We start from the raw sequence: 12,939 nt of genomic DNA, 5'->3' as shown, positions 1-12,939 counted from the left end.
CACAGAATTGTTCAGATTCAACGGACGTTCAACATGATACGTCAATCGTCGCTTGTCGAATAAGGCCTCGGGAAATAAGAAGAAAACAAAAGATATGGCGCGCCGCGAGAAACTTGCGGTGGAAGTATTGCCTTTACGCGGGTTTTTATTTTACCTTTTATCTCAACTTAGCGCGATGTTCACACTCCTTTATAAAATAAGACTTAACTCAAACTTGTACGTCACGTCACGCTATCGAATGAATTTTATACTAATGGCTCCTCTACACGATGGGCCAACGGCGGCCACTCCAAGGGACACAGCCATGCGGTAGAATAAGATAGCAATATCACTTGCTCCCTCTAACGCATAAATGCGTCCCTTGGAGTGGCCGGCGTTGGCCCATCGTGTAGAGGAGCCATAAGGGTACAGTCTCCTTCCATTATCTTAACTTTTCTTAAGACGTATCGAACAAATTTCCAATCGTTGGACTCGGCTTTGCATATAAAAGTTCGTTGTTCTTAAGGATTGTTTGGTCCTTAAGAAAGACGAAGGACCTAAAATGTAGGTAATGAAAAAAGTTTGGAAATAAGTTTTCTTCAACACTGTTCAGAATTGTACCAATCTAAATAAGCGACCGGCAGGATGCTTATTTTTGTTTTAAGTTCTGAGTTAGTTCATTATAAACTAGCTACCCGCCCCGGCTTCGTAACAAATTATGCACCTAAACCTTTTATTTCTTATTTCTTAACAATTACTCTATTGAAAGATGAAAACCGTATGAAAATCCAGTAGTTTCAGTGTTTAGCTCACAAACAGACAGACGCGGCGGGAGACTTTGTTTTATAAGGACGTATAGTGATTTACATATCAACTCAATCTTTATCAAGCAGGTACGTCTGCGAACGAAACTACATTTTTTCATAAAAGAAAAATGGAAAAATTAACCGCTATACCTACTTATAAATTAATCCATTTCTATTCACTACGCATTCATTCTTAAGAATAATAAACAATTTGTGTTAACACACATAGCTCTAAAAACCGGGCAAGTGCGAGTCGGACTCGCGCACGAAGGGTTCCGTACCATAATGCAAAAAAAAAAACCAAAAAAAAGCAAAAAAAAACGGTCACCCATCCAAGTACTGACCCCTCCCGACGTTGCTTAACTTTGGTCAAAAATCACGTTTGTTGTATGGGAGCCCCATTTAAATCTTTATTTTATTCTGTTTTTAGTATTTGTTGTTATAGCGGCAACAGAAATACATCATCTGTGAAAATTTCAACTGTCTAGCTATCACGGTTCGTGAGATACAGCCTGGTGACAGACGGACGGACGGACGGACGCACGGTGGGCTGAAAATCGGCCTCCATAGAAATAGAAACCGAAGTCTTAAATTTGAACTTTTTTTTATTGGAATAGCTTTTGTTAGGTTTTATTATGTCCCAAAATTAATCTTAGCTAATTTGGTTGGAAAAATAATGAATTATAATTTTTTTTCAAAATCTTTGTATGGCGCGTATCAGAAAAAACGAGTTTTCTCCGAAAATAAAAAGTTAACCGTAATATCCTGACAGATGATTTTAAAACCAATTATTCTTGATTTTTCCACATAATTAGAATTTTCCTACGGGGTGCACTTTTTTTTTAAAAAAATCGATATATATATTTTATTTTTATTTTTTTATTTTTTTATTTTAATACGGTTATACTCGTTATTTTGACTACAAAAAATGAATTTGAGTTTGATCGAACCAATAACTTACGCGTAGTGAATTTTTGTTCTAAGCAAATGTATGGAGCGTACGAGTAAAACGGATTTTTTTTCAAAACTTAAAGGTATACCGTAATATCCTTGCAGATGATTTAAGTACCAATTATTAATGATATTTTGACATAACGCGAACTTTTCTACCGTACGCACTTATATAACAAAAAATAAAAAACTTATTTTTTCATGCTGAAATAACTTTTTCTCATTGCTTTAATCAAATAAATAATAAACATACAAGAGTTACAAGTAGAAACTTGAAAATAAAACCATTACATCCTTTACATTATTACCATTGTATCCTCTTTATTACATTATCTTTGTACTTAATGAAACAATATTTAACAAATTTGACATATTGACAACTGATGAGTCTAAAATTAATGATCGTTAATAAGGTCCGGTTACAATCATTAGTAGATACAACGAATTTACTTAATTAAATAAATATCAGTACCATTATCAATAATTGGTTTACATAAAAACAGAAATAAGTATATGTAATGCTATCCTAATTAAAAGTATTCTAATGCTAATATTGGAATCCTGAAAGTTTAGTTTTCCTGGTCGCTTACTTCCGAATCCGTGTCCATTTCAGAATCAGGGTACACATTTGAGGTATCTGTCACTTCTTCTTCTTGAGGTTCCAGACAAATGAATAATTCTAAAGTTTCAGGGAAGAAAGCCTGTTTCTTTTTTCCACTTATTGTTGGCCTCATTGAAGAAAGGACAGGATCGGAAGACAAAAGTAACATATTAAAAACATCCCTGTTCGAATCTTGTCTCGTTTTTTTTTGTGAGTGATGCTCTCTGAACATTCTGAAGTCTTTGTTGCGTGCCTCGGATGCTTCTTCAGAGAGATGACCAATCGGTACAATATCATTTTGCGCAATGATATCTGTGCCATGGATCAGCAATTTATGCACTGTTGGGGGCATCTTATACCAACTGTAAAATTTAATATAGTCGTCTGCTGTATCTTTACAATAGGCTTTAAACTTTTCAGTGTCAATTACTTCACCTGATGTGACAGCTTGCAGAATTACAGCAAATCTCCGAATCAGTTATTTGTCCAGTCCAGTGATATTAGCTGTTTTTTCGGGATCTTCGAAAAATTTTCGTGCTGTGTTTCCATCATTCGTTGTTCCAGAACCTTGTTTTACTACATCGACTAAAAGATTTAGTTCGTCTTTGAAGCGATCTTGAATAATCTTCTTCCGTAGTTCCATCTTCTGTTTAAGGCCCCTCTTTTCAGTTGCATAAAATTCTTTAAAGTCTAATCGATATGCTATATGCAGAAGGCATTCCATGGTATTGATCCGGGCATGTAAAGATGATAGTCCAAATTCATATAAGGTAGTATCAGGCACTGTTTTTTTCGAAACTTTGTCTATATTGTTCATATCATTAGGCTTAGCTAAACATAAAACGCATGTTGCACTTGACTTAGCCTGTGAAAGATATGTGCAGATTTTGCCATCTACCATTGTCATCTTCAGCTTATGTGTCACTTTGTTGTTCCTATGTTTTGTGGGCACTAGGTCTTTGATTTCATCGTCCATTTTTTTCTTTTGAGCTAGAACAAAGTTTTTGTTCTCTTTAGTAAATGTAAATTGCTTTGGACGACAATATGAAGCAGAACATGGTTTTGGATTTGTCCAAATTATCTTGTCGCAAGAGATAAGCTTTAGTGGCACTAAAGTCGTCATATATCGCTTGAGTCATCTTGTTCACTGCCACCAATTTTCTGCTTGTACCGGCTTTGACTGGAAGCACCGTCAAATCCCCATTTAGAAATTAAACTTAACTGCATGTCTTCTACTTGTTCCTGTAAACTATTCAAAATTCGTGTAACTGTTAAATCCAGCAAAGCTTGCAATGTTATCTCACACGAAAAATCCGTTACAGTAACAGATTGCGTTGGTGGATAACAATCTAATTTAGCCTTCTGCACCTTATAATACGATGGGTATAAATTTGAAGCACCCTCTCTGATGGCTGTCTCTCGTACAGTTATGTATTGCCATTTACTTAACTTCAAAGAAATCAGTAGACCTAATGCCTTCTCTGCTGTAAGTGACGCGGTAGAACCAGGCTTCTTGATGATTGCAGTGAATTTCTGGACTGCTTCTGGGTTCTTTAACATATATTCTATCAATGATGCAATTTCACCCCGACCATCTTCTTTTAAAAGCTTTACAGCTGAAAACACCACTTCGTCTGTGTTTTCAACGCTTAGATCGCTGCATCTGTTTTTTTTCTGCTTCGTTCCGAGGTCTTCGAATGGTTTACGTTTCAATCGCGTCATGGTTCCAGTTGATGATGTGCTTAGTGTATGAGGAATGAGATCACTGCTGGTTGATGCGTGGGCTAACTGAAGATCCAACTGAAGATAAAAGCAACTTGGCCAGTCAATATTTGCTTCTAACCAAGATCCATACATTGTTCTAAATTTTTCTGTGTTCCGTTGGCTTTTCTTCCATCTGTCAGTAGCAGCTCTTGTAAATCTTCGGCAAAATTCTTTCAAGGTGTCACGATCTTCTTCTGATAGGTTAAGGTTTGATTTAGTTGGCACTATTTCAAACAAAGCTTCGTGATTTAAACTAGATCCTTGAGATTTTAGGATAACAAACAAGTCCAAGTTCGTAATAAGACTGTCCATGGTTTATGGTCGTGTAAGTTAGCGGTTAAGAAGCTCAAGATGAACTAAAATATAAAATGTACCCCTTACCTATTTATTGCTAGTACTAATGAACACCACCATTCTACGAGTATATCATTGCTATTATAATTAGTTTTACGTCTAATTATAAGCATAATGATTAAAACCTTAATGATTAAACTGCATTCATAATATCTACTAACGATTGTAACCGGACCTCATTAATGATCATTAATTTTAGACTCATAAGTTGTCAATGTGTCATTTGTTAAATACTGTTTCATTAAGTACAAAGATAATGTAATAAAGAGGATACAATTGTAATAATGTAAAGGATGTAATGGTTTTATTTTCAATTTTCTACTTGTAACTCTTGTATGTTTATTATTTATTTGATTAAAACAATGAGAAAAAGCTATTTCAGCATGAAAAAATAAGTTTTTTATTTTTTATTAAATAAGTGCACACGGTAGAAAAGTTCGCGTTATGTCAAAATATCATTAATAATTGGTACTTAAATCATCTGCAAGGATATTACGGTATACCTTTAATTTTTGAAAAAAAATCCGTTTTACTCGTACGCTCCATACATTTGCTTAGAACAAAAATTCACTACGCGTAAGTTATTGGTTCGATCAAACTCAAATTCATTTTTTGTAGTCAAAATAACGAGTATAACCGTATTAAAATAAAAAAATAAAATAATAAAAATAAAAAATATATATCGATTTTTAAAAAAAAAAGTGCACCCCGTAGGAAAATTCTAATTATGTGGAAAAATCAAGAATAATTGGTTTTAGAATCATCTGTCAGGATATTACGGTTAACTTTTTATTTTCGGAGAAAACTCGTTTTTTCTGATACGCGCCATACAAAGATTTTGAAAAAAAATTATAATTCATTATTTTTCCAACCAAATTAGCTAAGATTAATTTTGGGACATAATAAAACCTAACAAAAGCTATTCCAATAAAAAAAAGTTCAAATTTAAGACTTCGGTTTCTATTTCTATGGAGGCCGATTTTCAGCCCACCGTGGGACGGACGGACGGACAGTGAAGTCTTAGTAATAGGGTCCCGTTTTACCCTTTGGGTACGGAACCCTAAAAATGAATAAATTAGTGTAGCAGTAACAACAACATTGCGAACTTGGCTGCTCGCCAACAAAATATAAATTGGTTTCATTTTCATTAAACGAATATTACAAGCCATTTGTTTCGTTAGTGGCGAGCGCGGGCGAGTCAAGTTCTCGTGAAAACCAGTGTCATTGAACCTCTAAAACTAAATATTGTCAGGTGACAACCGAAACTTAATAATAAAACAAAACAATCTTGTACTACAGTCAGCAGCAGAAGTTGCTAAGCGGGCGAGGTGTTCAAAATGAGCTTGACGGGACTTTATTGTTAAGAGAATAAGAGTGTGTCAAGGTAATTTTGAACACCTCGCCCGCTTAGTAACTTCTGCTGCTGGCTGTACATAGTATCGGTTAAATATGGCTCTTAACTTGTGGTATGAATGTGGTGTGATGTGGTAAATTAGTAAATTTAGATTGTATCCTTACGATACCCATAAGAGACAGATTATAGTATGGATTAAAGTTCTGAGGTGTACCTAACAGGTTTCTAAAGGATCAACAACGAGCATGTGACACCTGTGCCCTTTGGAATTGCAGGTAATGTACACAGGCACCGTTACAGTAACTGCTTTAGACTCAATTTTTTATTTTTGTCTTAAGCTCGCCTACTCTTGGCAATCGTTAGCAATAATATGCCAGCTACAGCCCAAATTATTCGCGTTAATTAGCAGTCTTCCACGCATTTTAATTGTTGTTGCGAAAATGATTTTATATTAATAAAACCTTGGAAAGCTTAATTATTTGAACGTTTAAGGCCTCGTGCTTCCATTAATGTTATTAAACAATGCGTCAATTGTCTCGATGGTCTTTTCAGCGAACCTCATAGCGAAGAATGATAATCAATGGGTCAAGGGTCAAATTTGAAAGCCGAGAGGTGTATTCTAAGTAAATCATTTATTCTGCCTAAAATGTGGTGTCTGAGTAAGTAGGTTATGAATTTGATCTTCATTTGTTATGAAAAATATCAACTTGATTATTGTTATGACACGACTCGCATCTTACACAAATTAAGTGCGTAAAAATACGGTATGACGCAATGCATTTTACGCGCACCGATAAACACGAACGTATCTAAGTATGACAAATAGCAATATCAAAAACAACAGATTTTAAAATGCACATATCTTACCAAAAATCTATAATCCTAAAAAATGAAAAGTTTTCAGAATTTGAATATTCAGAAAGTAATATCGTGCCCCGATTGACTTCAGATAGCGGATGGCGCTGGAGCTAATATACGGCGTTGCATGAACAAGAGATTTCCTTTGGCAGGATTGGTCCTTAGGACCCAGGGATGGATTCAAGAAGTGGAGCCACCGAGATTTTTGATGTAAATTTTTAAGGGGGGGGGGGGCTCTCAACTTGATCTTGATATCTGTATCATTCAAGCAACTAGGTCAAGTTTGGTATCGTTTCCGTATAAATCGGTGGTGCCGAATTCATTTCTGATATCATAATGACACCATTCCGAAGTAAAAACACAAAATATGAAAAATATACTTTTTTTTTAATTCCTCATCACGCTTAAACTGCTGAACCAATTTAGTTAAAATTTGGTACAGAGATAGTTTGAGTCCTCCCAGGGAATAACATAGCATACTTTTAATCTCAATAATCATCCCTTAAGGGTGTGAAAAGGGAGGAGGAAATTTGTATGGGGATTCAATAAGCGCTGAACCGATTTAGATAAAATTTGGTATAGAGATAGTTTGATTGCCGGGGAAGAACATAGGATAGTTTTTATTCCAAAAAAAAACCTTAAAAATGAAAGGTAAGGTGTAGGATTGTATGGGAAATCAATAAACGCTGAACCGATTTCGATGAAATCTATGTCTATATACGTCTTTGATTTCTTTGAAAATGATACTGAACATGACTTAGAACATAAACTTAAAAAAATATTAACCTCAAACGTCGCAGACGCTTAAAACCACCCCCCACCTGCATCAAAAACCTGGGTGGCTCCACTTCTTAAATCCATCCTTGGGTCCTAAGGACCAATCCTGCTAAAGGAAATCTCTTGTTCATGCAAACACAACTAATAGTAAAAGTGGCTCAGTAAGTATAATCCCAAAACCTCCCTGGCAACGGGAATCCATATATTTTTTAGTTCCCGCGTATAAGAGGTGTTTATTTATACTACAGTAACTTGATTAAATCTTCTTCTTCTTTTATGTGAAAATGATGTCATTTTGTTGTCATTCGCCTGCGCGTTTTACTCGCGCCAATACATGAGAAGGTACAAGTGAAATTCACCCAAAAACAATATTAATATAATTTTTTTATAGGAATGAATTTCCAAGTAACCTCCAAGGTTCGTTGTCCTGACATCAACTAAACGACGTCATAATCTCGTGACAATAAGTATGAGTTGTCGTATACCATCAATAAGGTTTATTGTTAGCTTGGTAAAAAATCGCCACCATTAACTTGCATGGCGTAATGAGGTGATGATGATGTTAGCCGCGAAGGGTGCTGTAGCGAGATAAAAAAACCGGGCAAGTGCGAGTCGGACTCGCGCACGAAGGGTTCCGTACCATAATGCAAAAAAAGGCAAAAAAAAAGGTCACCCATCCAAGTACTGACCCCGCCCGACGTTGCTTAACTTCGGTCAAAAATCACGTTTGTTGTATGGGAGCCCCACTTAAATCTTTATTTTATTCTGTTTTTAGTATTTGTTGTTATAGCGGCAAAAGAAATACGTCATCTGTGAAAATTTCAACTGTCTAGCTATCACGGTTCGTGAGATACAGCCTGGTGACAGACGGACGGACGGACGGACAGACGGACGAACGAACGGACGGACGGACAGCAGAGTCTTAGTAATAGGGTCCCGTTTTACCCTTTGGGTACGGAACCCTAAAAATGTCAGTAGCGTATAGGTAATTCAGTTATACATTTTCTCTACGTATCATATGGTAAAATCTAGAACGGTATGTTTCAAATGAGTAGGTAGATGCAATGATAATTATTATATAGGTAACGAATTATAGATAGGTTATACTCATACATTAGTAGCACAAAAATACCTACTTCCATATTTTATTTCTTTACCTACGAATGAATGTGTTTTTATTGCGTCGTATTTCTAATAATAAATACCTACTCATATTGGACACGATCGTCGATTCCTCACTCTTCAGCTCTGACCACCGGCAACCTGGGCATTGCACCGATGCCGGCGGTACCCTAGGTAAGGTTTTTTATAATGTGTAGACCTAAGATAAATAAAGGAATAATTCATATTTAAAATAAATTCAATAAATTACAGTTACGAGGAGCCGAGTAATGTTAAGGTTTACTAACGCTATATTTTACAGTTTGCAATTTTATTTATCTTTTCAATGTTTTCAGTAAGCTAAGAAACTTAAGTTTCAGAAAGGAAAATGTCGCTTATTTATCCAAGTTGGTAACTTTTAGATCAACTCGGAAGTTTCACATAGGTTTTTTTTTCTGAAAAAAGCAACGGCTACGAGCGGAAAAAAAAATTTGATTAACTACTACATTACGTACTTTAAAATAAAAAAAATAGTCTTGTTCGAATTTGTTTGTATTTTGTCAACTACCTTGGTTTAGTTGCCAAAGTGTTTAATAAAATGGATCAACTTGTTTACTTTTGCTCTGTGATTATAATTGATACTTAAAACAGCCCAACTCTAGTCCAACTGGGCAGCGGCTGGGGTAGTCTAGGCTAACTGGTCCAAAATGAATTCGAATATCTTCATCAGATGTGGCTTTTATCAGAATTTTGTAGTTGTAAGAGTAAGGCCTGAGTGGACGCTCGAGTTGAGCGTGCAGCGGGGCGGGGCGTGCGGCGTGCATGTTAAACAAATGCAAACGTATAGGAGCGGCCTTAGTGCACGCTGCTCAAATCACTTGTGAGCCCGACACCACGCTGCACGCCCCGCCGAACGCTCCGCTTCGAGCGTCCACTCGGGCCTTACACTAAGGCAAAATATTTTTACAAATGTAAGGAATAACTCAAATAAAAACAAAAAGAACACGGGTAAGGTAAACGTACTGGTGCATGCTCGTCGCAGTCCCAATACATGTCATCTTGAAACTTAAGTTATTGTCAATAGAGGTGACAGCAAGGTGTCATCTATTGGGCATTAGCATGTCGAGCACTAGTATTGTATAGTTATTTATACTTTACATAATTATACTTGTGGAACGTAGTTGTAGTACTGGACTAAATTTGGATGGATTTTCGGTGACCCACATAAGATCATTAACGCATTCGGAGTGATATCTTACACAGAATGAATAGTCCGGTTTACCATACATGACATGATAATGATAAAATAAATAGCTCCTGTCTCTTAGAGACTAACTAGCTGTGTCATGAAGTCTTTTACCTATTATATGCTGTATCATGTCATAAACAGGACCATACTACATAATAATAACCTACAGAGGTGCAATAAAGGGTGGCTAAAAATAACTACATTCCCGTTGCCAACAGGGAGGTTTCGGGATTATACCTACTGAGCAACTTTTACTATGGAACCAAGGGACCAAACCCGAAAATGAGAAAAAAAACAAACATACATACATTATGGCTGGTCCATTTTCTATGGAAGGGTAGTTTTTTTTCGCGATTTCGGGGTTGGTCCCATATAGTGAACAGTCAAACGATAACAAACTTGACCTAGTAGCTTAAATGATACAGATATCAAGATCAGGTTGAGAGCCCCCTCCCCCTAAAAATGTACATCAAAAATCTGTGTGGCTCCACTTCTTAAATCCATCCTTGGGTCCTAAGGACCAATCCTGCTAAAGGAAATCTCTTGTTCATGCAACGCCGTGGTTGACCTTTTTTTGCTCTGAGCAAACACAACTAATAGTAAAAGTGGCTCAGTAAGTATAATCCCAAAACCTCCCTGGCAACGGGAATCCATATATTTTTTAGTTCCCGCGTATAAGAGCAGTTTATTTATACTACAGTTACTTGATTAAATCTTCTTCCTCGAGTTATCCCGCCATCTTGCCCCGGCTCCTGAGAGCTTGGGGTCCGCTTGACAACTTAACTTAAGTAAACCATTTCTAAAAATAGACGATAATTTTTGGTTTGTTGTGGGCGGCACTGTCACCAGCAAACAAACGAAGTAGGTAGTCGGTCAAAAATCAACAACGAATTCCGGATGATAGACAGTTAATACTTAAACTCAACGAGGAAGATCGTCTCAGAGAAAATTTTCTTTTTCCGGATGAGATGGGTTTAAATATAGAGCTTCGATTGAAAATAATGGGCAAGACACTGAATTGAAACATCTCAAATCTCATCTTTCATTGGGTTATCCAGTTTTTAAATAGAGGTATCTAAATAAATCGGTTTTTATGATTAATATTTGTTTATCTTCCAATATTATTTAAGCAGTTAAAGATTTAAAGTTACGGTTTTTCCCCTAATTTTTATTTTCCTATTAACTATTATTGATCCGGACACCATACCTATCTAGTTTAGTTTTATTTGTTATTATTTGATACATGTCCTTTCTATATATAGTCACAGAATAAATAATAATACTAAGTTCAGAAGACTCACTCTCTAACAAAACGCGTCTGTTATGATCAGCACAGATATGGCCGCTAGGTGGCGACAGCGCCACGCGCGGCTTATGGCAAACCCCAAAATTGGGGCCGAACGGATGTACTTTTAGCTACCTGTAGCAAAGCGACGAAATCGCGGAGTGAGACACGCCTGATATAGTAAAATGGAACGCATTAATTAGCGACAGTTGGTAGGTTGTTTTTTTGAATAATTTGACGTTTATAAAAGCCAGTTGAAGGTAGATCGATTTTGATGGCTGCTCATGACCGAATGCGCAAGCTCGTTCGTCGTCATAAATCGAAAATACGCTAAAACTGTCGATTTGTGAGCTAAAAACTCTCGCCCCAGCCACTTTAGCATCAGCTCGCCCATGAGAGTGTCGGTACCGACCAGCAGTTCGACGTGCAGAGACGGAGTGAATTGGCTTTCGATTGATTCGCTTTCACTGGCATTAGATTTGTTTAATTTCTGGCCAAATACAATTTCCCTGCTCGAGGGCGATTGTACAATTATATTGCACACAGCTGTAGGTATATGCTCTTCATGGGTGATGGATTCTCAATTGGATGGGTTCTCATTTCTCAATAACTGACCTCTATAATATTAGTGAGAATGCACAGGAGAGGGGGGCACTCCTTTGAGTACTCACCGATATCGCACTAAATCGCATCGCCGTGCTATGCCTAGGTGTTATATTACAATTATTAGCAACAAAAAATAGTACCAAATAGTACCTAGGGATCCTATCTCGTCGCATAATAATAGATTGTCATAATGTAATGTTACGCATAAATCTCTTTTCGCATATTTTTTCTCCAGCTGAAACAGAAAGTATTTTCTAAAATATTTTGCATAGGTTGTATAGAATAGGGTAGGTTAGGTTAGGTTTGTGTTATAATTTTTCAGAAATATTAATATTTCCTGCACATTAAAAATTATGCGAAATTAGTTTTATGCGTAACATTACATTAGGACAATCAATTATTATGCAACCCAATATGGACCCAATATGGATGGTATATTATATTGTTATCTGAATGTTCATGTTCATGTGAAATTTCATGTTATTTCACAATATTGTTGTAAATTCTCACCAATATTAAAATGAGACCGTAACTCCGACTGTACGGCGGAGGCTACGCTATTGTAACGTTTTCCCGCTTACTCGGCCTTGATCACGTCTATGCGTTTTTAAACGTCCCTTCAGAATCTCCTTAAGCTGGTTTTAGTGTACGTTTGATTTATAGACCTTTATTCGTGGCAGAGTGAAGGCCAATATTGATTCTGTCGTCGAGTTCTGCAACCATAAAACATATTATCAAGCCCACACACTGTTTGAAGAAATTTTGAACGAAACACATTATATTTTACGAGCACATAAACCCTGGACTGCCCAATAAAACATAATGTCTTACATCATAACGCTGAAACAGACATACGGGAATTTATGGCAGATTACTCGAATGTCAGTTGCCGACTAAAGTAGAGACAAGCACTTAATAAGGACTGGTAATCTCTGTAAAAGCTTCCGTTATCTGTATTCCCTGAGAAATATGACCTCGGTCTCTTTAAAACAAGTGTGAATAGGCTATTACTGAACCAGTGAGCTTCATCTTTTATTTATTTATTGAGAAGTTCGACAGCGTTTACATTAAATAATATAAAAAAAAACATGAGAACTTGTAGCATAGCGAATAACAGAACTTCCTGGAAATTATACATTTAAAAAAATCATCATATAAATTAAATTGTAATTTTTTGAGATACAAATATAATAAGAGAAGATGTAATAATAGTAACTGTAAACTGGAAAATTTCCTAAAATATGTAGATATGTT

General features: G+C 36.2%; 1 protein-coding gene and 1 long non-coding RNA gene across 2 annotated transcripts in view; both read left to right on the top strand.

Moving 5' to 3' along the window:
* Positions 1–12,939, top strand: part of LOC134666139 (QRFP-like peptide receptor) — a 167,020-nt gene that overhangs the window by 30,247 nt on the left and 123,834 nt on the right. The gene's annotated exons all lie outside the window — the stretch shown is intronic.
* On the top strand, positions 1,331–5,131 carry LOC134666368 (uncharacterized). Its single transcript, XR_010098494.1, has 2 exons — positions 1,331–1,761; positions 4,748–5,131. It is a non-coding gene; the product is annotated as an uncharacterized LOC134666368 (long non-coding RNA).

The sequence above is a fragment of the Cydia fagiglandana genome, chromosome 7, assembly GCF_963556715.1.
Source record: "Cydia fagiglandana chromosome 7, ilCydFagi1.1, whole genome shotgun sequence".
Taxonomy (NCBI): Eukaryota; Metazoa; Arthropoda; class Insecta; order Lepidoptera; family Tortricidae; genus Cydia; species Cydia fagiglandana.
Note: the sequence above shows the minus strand (reverse complement) of the source record. Positions and strands in the feature narration are given on the sequence as shown.